Below are 8,179 nucleotides of genomic sequence, written 5' to 3'. Positions count from 1 at the left end.
AAAGTATTCTTTTTCTAAAATTTAAATTTAATTGGGTGTTCTGTATTTTTGTTTGCTAAATCTGGCACCTCTACCTATATTCTATTACCCAACCAAAATTTAGCGTCATGGTCACAGGTTGATGCAAGTATATTTTCTGACTCAATTCATGTTGCTTCCTGTCTTCTATCTCCCCTCTTCATTCCCAATATATTTTCACTTTCCTTTTCTTTCCTGGTGTCTGTATCTTGTTAATTTCCTCCATACTAAATCTACTTAACTCACATAAATCAATGGAATATTTTCTTAAAATGATACCAGTTGTTGACAAACCTAGATTCAAAACAAATAAATAAAGTTGACAACTCACTGGTGTTGGCATTTTCTGAATAACTGAGTATCTTTCCAGTACTGAAAACCCAAAAGTCAAGAATTTAGAAAGATTGAGGAAGAAAAGTAAACGAACAGAAAAGACAGACCCAGTCCAGCCCTAAATCTTCTCCCCTTTTGTCAGAGAGAGAAATATTTTTAGTTTAGCTGTTTACATCTTGAGCAGTGAATCTAGATAATTAGTCCTTTTTTAAAAAACAATTTTTATTTTGTAAAGGGGACGTTAAAAAGAAGTCAGGAGAATCAAGAGTAAGAGATATTAATGTACAGAGCCCTTTTGCTAACATTTTATGAAAACAGAAGATTTCACAAGTGTTCTTAATTAGTCCTCAACCTCTGTAGGTGGTGGATGGCACAACTTATTATCAGAGATTCACAAAGAGAGGAACATGCTCAGCAGGGTGAAGCGACTAAATGGAATTCTGATGTTAAGGTTTAGAGTGTAGGAAAACTGGGTTTTGGTGCTAAGCATAGGACTCGGGCCTTATTGGACCTCGGTAATTACTGGAGCAGCTTGGTGTCAGGATGCATCAGCTGGGGATCTTTTGTTTGCAAGTCACAGAAAACATGAAAAACAAGGAATTTACTGGGTCTCACAATTGAAAAGTCCAGGAGTGACTTGCTTTAGGGGCTGAAACCATGTCACCAGGTCTTGGGAATTTTTCTGTCTGTCTCTCATCTGTAACATCTTCTGTACTGGCAGCTCCATCTGCAGAACAGACTGCCCTTTATGGTTTTCAGTTGATTACAAAAGCTCCAGCTTTGCATGCTTTCAAATTCAAGGCCTGCAGGAGTAAACAGACAAAAGAAAAAATCCCTTTCCCAAAAAAATCAGATAAAGCCTCTTTGAGAAGCATTGGCTGCACTTGAGTTGTCACTCTGTTTCCTAATCCATTACTGAAGAAAGAGAAATGCAGTTGTCTGATTGGCTGAGGGCCCTGATCCAAGTATGAACCATCCCAAAGCATATGGCCTGAAACAGGGTAAACTCAAGTGACTCCTCAAACTCCTCTAGTACGCTTGCTTTGTAATCAAACTTTTGGATTCTGAGAAGAGGCACAACCAACCAGAATTTCTTAGAACACCAGAGTTCTAAGCTTCCTTCTAGCCTTTTCTCTGGTAGGTCAACCTACCTCCTATATATGAGGAGAAAAATACTCTTTGGACTCCCTTCAGAAGAGTCAGTACCTGTGATATCATCTCCCAGTCCTCAGAAAAATACTCAGAAATGAGCCAGCATAAGAAGGCTAAAGGAAAGACTGGTGATATCAAGAAATAACACATCCAAAGTATACCATGAGCATTCTTCAAACCCAGGCTGCAATGTACTGCTGGGAGCCCTGAGAACTCAGTTTCCTCTCTGCAATTCTGCTCTATAATGACTAGTTACACCAACATGTGAATCCAGTGATTGTATAGAAAATACATTTTTTAAAATCCATCCAAGATCTATGTCCATCGTCTTCTGATTTAAAAAAAAAAAAAAAAATCCAACCTTTCCTTAGATAACTACCAACTCCCAATCTTAGTGGTTTGAATGAGGTGGGACCAGCTCTCCTAGTCCAGAAATATGCAAAGACTGAAGGTCCAGCTGAATAGAGAATTTCATGGTCAATGCTACAATGACTGGTTCAGAAATAGGCCAGTGAGACTTAATCACAGGACTTTTGCTGGAACTATCCAGAAGAAAAACTTGCTTTTGTCCTAGGATTGCCAAGAGGGCAGCGAGTAAACTTGACCAACTTGCCACCACATGTAGGGACTCTTCCTGAAAACAATCTTAACATAGAGAAAACAGATCCAAGAGTAGAGAAACAGATTCCTGATAACTTGACTTGGATAGATGGATCCAGCCATGTTTAAAGCCAATACAAAACCTAGGTTTGTCAGTTAAGGTACTTTTTTTCTAAAACCAGTTTGAGTTCGGTTTCTCTCATGTGCAATGGAAAAAGACACAACCAGGCCACTGTTAGCCTATTCACACCTATAAGAGAATTAGAAGAAAAAAAAAAAGTCCTACTCGGGTACAGCCCTGTGGACTTAAGGCTCAGCAAATTGATGGAGCATTTGTGCTATCAACCTGAAACAATCAAAAGGATCAGAATCCATTTTTAAAGAGTTTATTCAAGTGAAAAGCTGGTAATGGTCATCTGGTAAACACAGACCCCAGAGAAATGAGGTCAGTGCTCTGAAGTTAAAAGTTAGGGTTTTGCTTACATAGGAACAAAACAAAGACGTTTAACAGGATTACATTTCTTATACGAGGCTGGTTTATGAGTTGCAACAATTGAGTTAGTGACAGTTTGTTTTCTTTTCCATACGGCTTGTTTTTATTTCCTTTTCAATAAAATAAAAAAGTGTACTTAGCATTTTGTCTTAGACAATGTGATAACCATGAAGTGTTTGTATGAGAGGTAAGAGGAAAGCTAATCTGTAACGAAGATCAACGGTAAGAGGGAAGGGGTCTGCCCTGGTGCCCTGTAGCTAGTTACAACATTTGACAAAACAAGATAGGTAAGGAAGAAGGCCAATCTATAATCAGAGAAACAAAGGTTAAAGCTGCCTGGGTTACAGCTGCCTATCATGTGACTCAGGCCCCATAATCACATTTCTCTGAGACTCAAAATAATTGAAAGTTCCGATAGTTTAGATTTGTATTTATTTTTGCAGTTTTCATTAGAAAAAGGTTCCCTTTCCTCTAGGCACATGCAACCCTAACCAGGGAGTTCTGTGGCTTACGGAGTGGGAGCTGGATTTTAGCCACTGCCGACCCTCAGGTGGGCAGCTTTGTGTAATGCTCTAACTGGATACATTTCTGTGGCAGCCAGAGCCTGGTTAGCATACAAAAAACTCAAACTTACTAACTCAAAGTATTATCTTATTGACCAAGGCATTTGTTGTTAGGACATGTCACATTCACCAAGTTAAAAACAGGCAATAAGGGAATGACCAAATGTACCAGTTGTCAATCCCTACAGTAAGTACTCAACAAATGGCTGCATTTTATAATTAATATAAGATAAGGTCCTTTGAATATCAATTCAACCTGGATTAAGTACTGGAAAAGATAAAAAGGGCTATTCATCTGGTGTAGAGTGCAGGATACCTGGCAAAGGACAAAAGTCAGCCTCTAGAATTTGCCAGAAATGGACCAGCAAAGTGCAGCATCTTAATAACTGAGTGATAACTGGCAGGAAGCTTTCTCCAAAGTCTAACTATGGTGTTTGGAAAATATGCCTGTAAATTATTTGACACCCCTCCCTTCAAAAGGTGGGGACTCATGTCTGTCCCTTTGAGTGTAGACTACCCTTAATGACTTGCTTCTAACAAATAAATTGTGACAGAAATCATGATTCATGATTTCAGGGACTACATCCTAAAAAGTATGTCTTACTCTCTCTTTGATCACTCACTGTAGGGAAAGCTAGACGCCACGTCATGAGGGCACTCAAGCAGTCCTATGGGGACATATAGATGGCAAAGAGTTGGGTCTTATTGCCAATAGCCAGCATTAGCTTATCCCCAGCCATATCTTCATCCTTTCAATAGCTTGGCTGCAACCTCATGAGAGACCCCGAGCCACAATCACATAGCAAAGCTATTCCTGAATGTCAGATCCTCTGAAACTATGTGATAATAAGTGTTTATTGTTGCTTTAAGCCAGTAAGTTTGGGGAGTAATTTTAATGCAGAAATACATCATTAATACACTGACTAAAGAGCAAGACTCCAGCTACTAAGAGTAACGAAAGAGCCAGGCAGAACTCCAGCTCCAGAAGAAATGGGGCACTAAGCTAGGAACGAAGGCAAGAACTCCAGATAGAAATTGGGGTAAAGTCAAAGCAAGAGCTACACATTTGACTGAGTCCTAGAAGCAGAGGTTCTTCTATTTCTCCCATGCTGCAGAGCCCGGGGCAGGACTGAGCCTGGAAGTTGGGTTGGTAATGGGCAAATCCTGCTGTAGGAGTTGGAACCTAGTAGAAATACTGGCTTCCTGGTCCAGCTTCAGAAAGATTGAAGTCCCAGGAGATAAACTGCACCAAAATAAATGGGAGCAAGCACGCAGATACCAAGGAGCAAGTCGAAATCACATTATATGTCAGAACCAACATCTTAGAATGAGGCTAAAGACGAGCTATCAAAATCAGAGCTGGAGAGCAATGCATAGTTGAGACAAAACAAATAGTAAGAGCTCAGAATGAAAGCTAGAAGAAGGGGGAATCTGAATTAGGCAGGACTCCAGGAGCTGGCTATGTGAGGAGTGACTGGGTAGGTCTGGTTAAAGGTTCAAGATAGATCAGTGTTTCTCAAATTTTAATGTGCATCCAGTATCACCTGGAGGGCTTTTAAAAACACATCTTACTGGGCGCAAGCCCAGAGTTTCTATTCAGCAGCTCTTGAGCGGAAACTGATAATTAGTATTTCTAACCAGTTCCAAAGTGATGCTGATTCTGCTGATCCACTTTGAGAAGTACTGAGCTAGATTATAGTAGGATTTGGGTAGAAAGGCTGGGATCGTTCAGGGGTATGGGACCAAGTTTGTCACAAGAGGAAGAATGTGTAAAGGAGGTATCTTTGAGCAGAGAACCATTCATGTCCCCTGAATCTAACTAGACATCTGCGTGTCCTGTCCCTACACCCCCCTTAATATTTCTTAGACCCCACTCTTTGCTACTCCTTTCACCATTGAAAAAGAAGTCACTGTAAAATAAGAATTGTTATCACTTACAGGGCAATTACTATGTGCCATGTACTCTATCGACATGTTATTTAGTAAAGGGAATATTATTCTCCCCAATGTACAAACAAGAAGAATGCAAAGCTCAGTAAAGTTGGTTAGCTGACCTCAGATCATTTCAGGGAGCTGGAATAAAACTGTAAAGACTCCCTAATTGTGTTACAATGAAAGAAGTACAGTCCTTTGTAAGTAAGAAGTCCAATTTGCCCCAGAATAAAACAATCCATAAGGTAACAAAGTACCACAAAATGAGCTTTAGTAGTCATTTATTTTCAAAGAGAGATGAGACAGAGACAGTAACTTGTTTAATGAAAGCTTGGATGCAATTCATTTTCTTTCAAAGTAGAATATAATCGAGAATCCTTTGATTTTTCTCTAAGGACCCATTCTACACTGCAACCTTCAAAAAACATTAAATAGAAGTCAGGGGAAATTTCCATACGGAGTATTTCTTTTCCATCATGTGTACAAATGATCCATCTGTGGCATATTAATTTGTAATTCTGACCCATGGGACAAAGCTCCACTAGCTCTGTTTAGTGCTGGGTCAATTACAGTTGGATAAAAGAGTTGGAAACAGTGGAAATACCCAATATGTTATTTTCATAAATTTTGTTAATTCATGATAAATATCATGTAGCATTTAAAACACATATTTTAGAAAATTTTCAGAATATCTATGTCATGAATAGGATATACTATTAAATTTTAAAAGTCAGTTTATAATTCTTTTAAAAATTATGTCTTTTGGCCCAGCATGGTAGCTCACACTTGTAATCTCAGCACTTTGGGAGGCCAAGACAGGAAGATCACTTGAGCCCAAGAGTTCAAGACCAGCCTAGGCAACATGGCAAAACCTTGTCTCTACAAAACATACAAAAATTAGCCGGGCATGGTGGCACACACCTGTGGTCCTAGCTACTCAGAGGCTGAGATGAGTGGCTCACCTGAGCCTGGGGAGGTCAAGGCTGCACTAAGCCATGATCATGCCACTGCACTCCACCTGGGTGACAAAGTGAGACCCTGTCTCAAAAAAAAAATAAAAGAAGAAGAAGAAGAAGAAAAATTATATCTTAGATCTTAGGCTGATGTCTTGGTGTCTTGGTTTGGATTCCCATAGATCCAAACCCCAAGTCAAGAATTCAAGTGCAACTGTATTTGGGAGGTGACCCGAGAATATACTGGTAGAAAAAGAAAGTAAAATGGAAAGCAACCCATTAAGCTTGCATTTTTATGCAAATTGTACTGTGGGAAACCAGACTTAATTCCACTGAGGAACTCCAGGTCCATCTAGAAGGTATTGCAGCTCAGAGTTATCCTACAAAGGGTGTAAGGAATCCGGGTATTTAAACAGCAATTTCTGTCAGTCATTGTTGAAGGTATGCTCCCACAGGCCATTTATTCTCTGGCACGTTCAGCTTGCCATGAACGGGTGCAGAATAGACTCTGGCTGCCAGAAAAACCCTTGGGAAAAGAGATGCAGAAACTGGCAGTTGAAATCCCGCCAGCGTGAACTATTGTGGTAAATGCTAAGGGGAAAATTGGCAGAGCATCCACAATGTCTGCTACACCTGAGTACCCCAGAATCTAGAGCTTGAAGCTGAAGCTTATGTGCTATATTTTTCAGAGAGTGAAATCCCTGGGAGCAGGAGTTAGGTAAAAGAAGGTGCAGCCGAACAACAGGGTTAAGTTAGCTCAAGGTTGTATTTCCAAGCTGGCCATCACGTGATAACAAGTGCAACTGATTTCCTAATCTCGTAAAGCTCTCTCTCAAGAGAGTGTACGAAGTACTGCATCCTGGGACAGTCTGTCCCAAGGAGAAGAATTTACCTCTCAATATTTGTATCTCATTGGTGAAAGGTTTTCCTCGTGGTGCATTAACTCCTCAACCTTTCCAGATTCTGCATGTGGGACGCCAAGTGGGTCTCATGGCTTCACACACCTCAAATGCAAGAGGGAAGCCAAGAGTGAGAGGTGAGTGACATCCAGTGTGGGCAAGAGGTAAAGGACAGTAGGATTTTTGTCTGTGTGCAGTTTGTAGAGCCCACACATCTGGTTACCTACTGGCAGCCAGGGAAGAATTGGTGACCAAAGGCCTTAGAAATAGTCAAGGCCAAAAAGATTTGACATGCTGCTTAAGATAAGCCTGATGCATGTGTATTCCAATTTTTGTTAAATATTTACACACAAAAAAACCCATTCGCATTCACGTGCCTGAACACAATTACAAATAAAAATGACAACAGTTAAAATAAAAACAGTGATTAAGATCCAGCCAAATTGTATTTCTTTCTACCTATATCCTTTGATGTATGTTTAAAGTTTTATACAATAAAGGTATTTTGATTTTATAGTGGGAAAAGATCACAAATTCACATGGACAGTTTTAGAAACAAAGACAGAGCAGTAAACACTTTTTTTCAAAGTAAAAACATGGTTAAAAAATGATTCTGTGTTTTACTTGATAGGCATAGACAAGGTGGTCTTCTTCAATTCAAGGTTGAATCTTTCAAAAATTGTTTAGAAAAACAAAAATAAGTTGCTTTTTAAATATGAGAAACCTAACTCTTGTTTCATAATAAATTACTGTAGTTTCTAAATAATTTGAAATATATTTGTTTATACAGTCACATGCCACATAACAAAGTTTCCATCAACAACAGATTGCATGTATGTCAGTGGTCCCATACGATTATAATGGAATGAAAAATTCCTATTGCCTAGTGAAGTCATAGCTGTCATACCACTGTAGGACAATGTATTACTTATACGTGTGTGGGGACACTGGGATAAACAAACCTACTTTGCTGCCACTTATATAAAAGTATAGCACATACAATTACATACAGTCTATAATACTTGATAATGACAAAGCACTATGTTACTGGTGTAGGTATTAACTATATTATGCTTTTTGTTGTTACTTTAGAGTGTACTCCTACTTATTTTAAAAAAAAAAAAAAGTTAACTGTAAAATAGCCTCAGGCAGGTCCTTCAGGAGGAATTCCAGAAGAAGGCATTGTTGCCACAGGAGATGACAGCTCCATGCATGTTACTGCCCCTGAAGACTTTC

This window comes from Theropithecus gelada, chromosome 2 (assembly GCF_003255815.1).
Source record: "Theropithecus gelada isolate Dixy chromosome 2, Tgel_1.0, whole genome shotgun sequence".
Taxonomy (NCBI): Eukaryota; Metazoa; Chordata; class Mammalia; order Primates; family Cercopithecidae; genus Theropithecus; species Theropithecus gelada.
Note: the sequence above shows the minus strand (reverse complement) of the source record.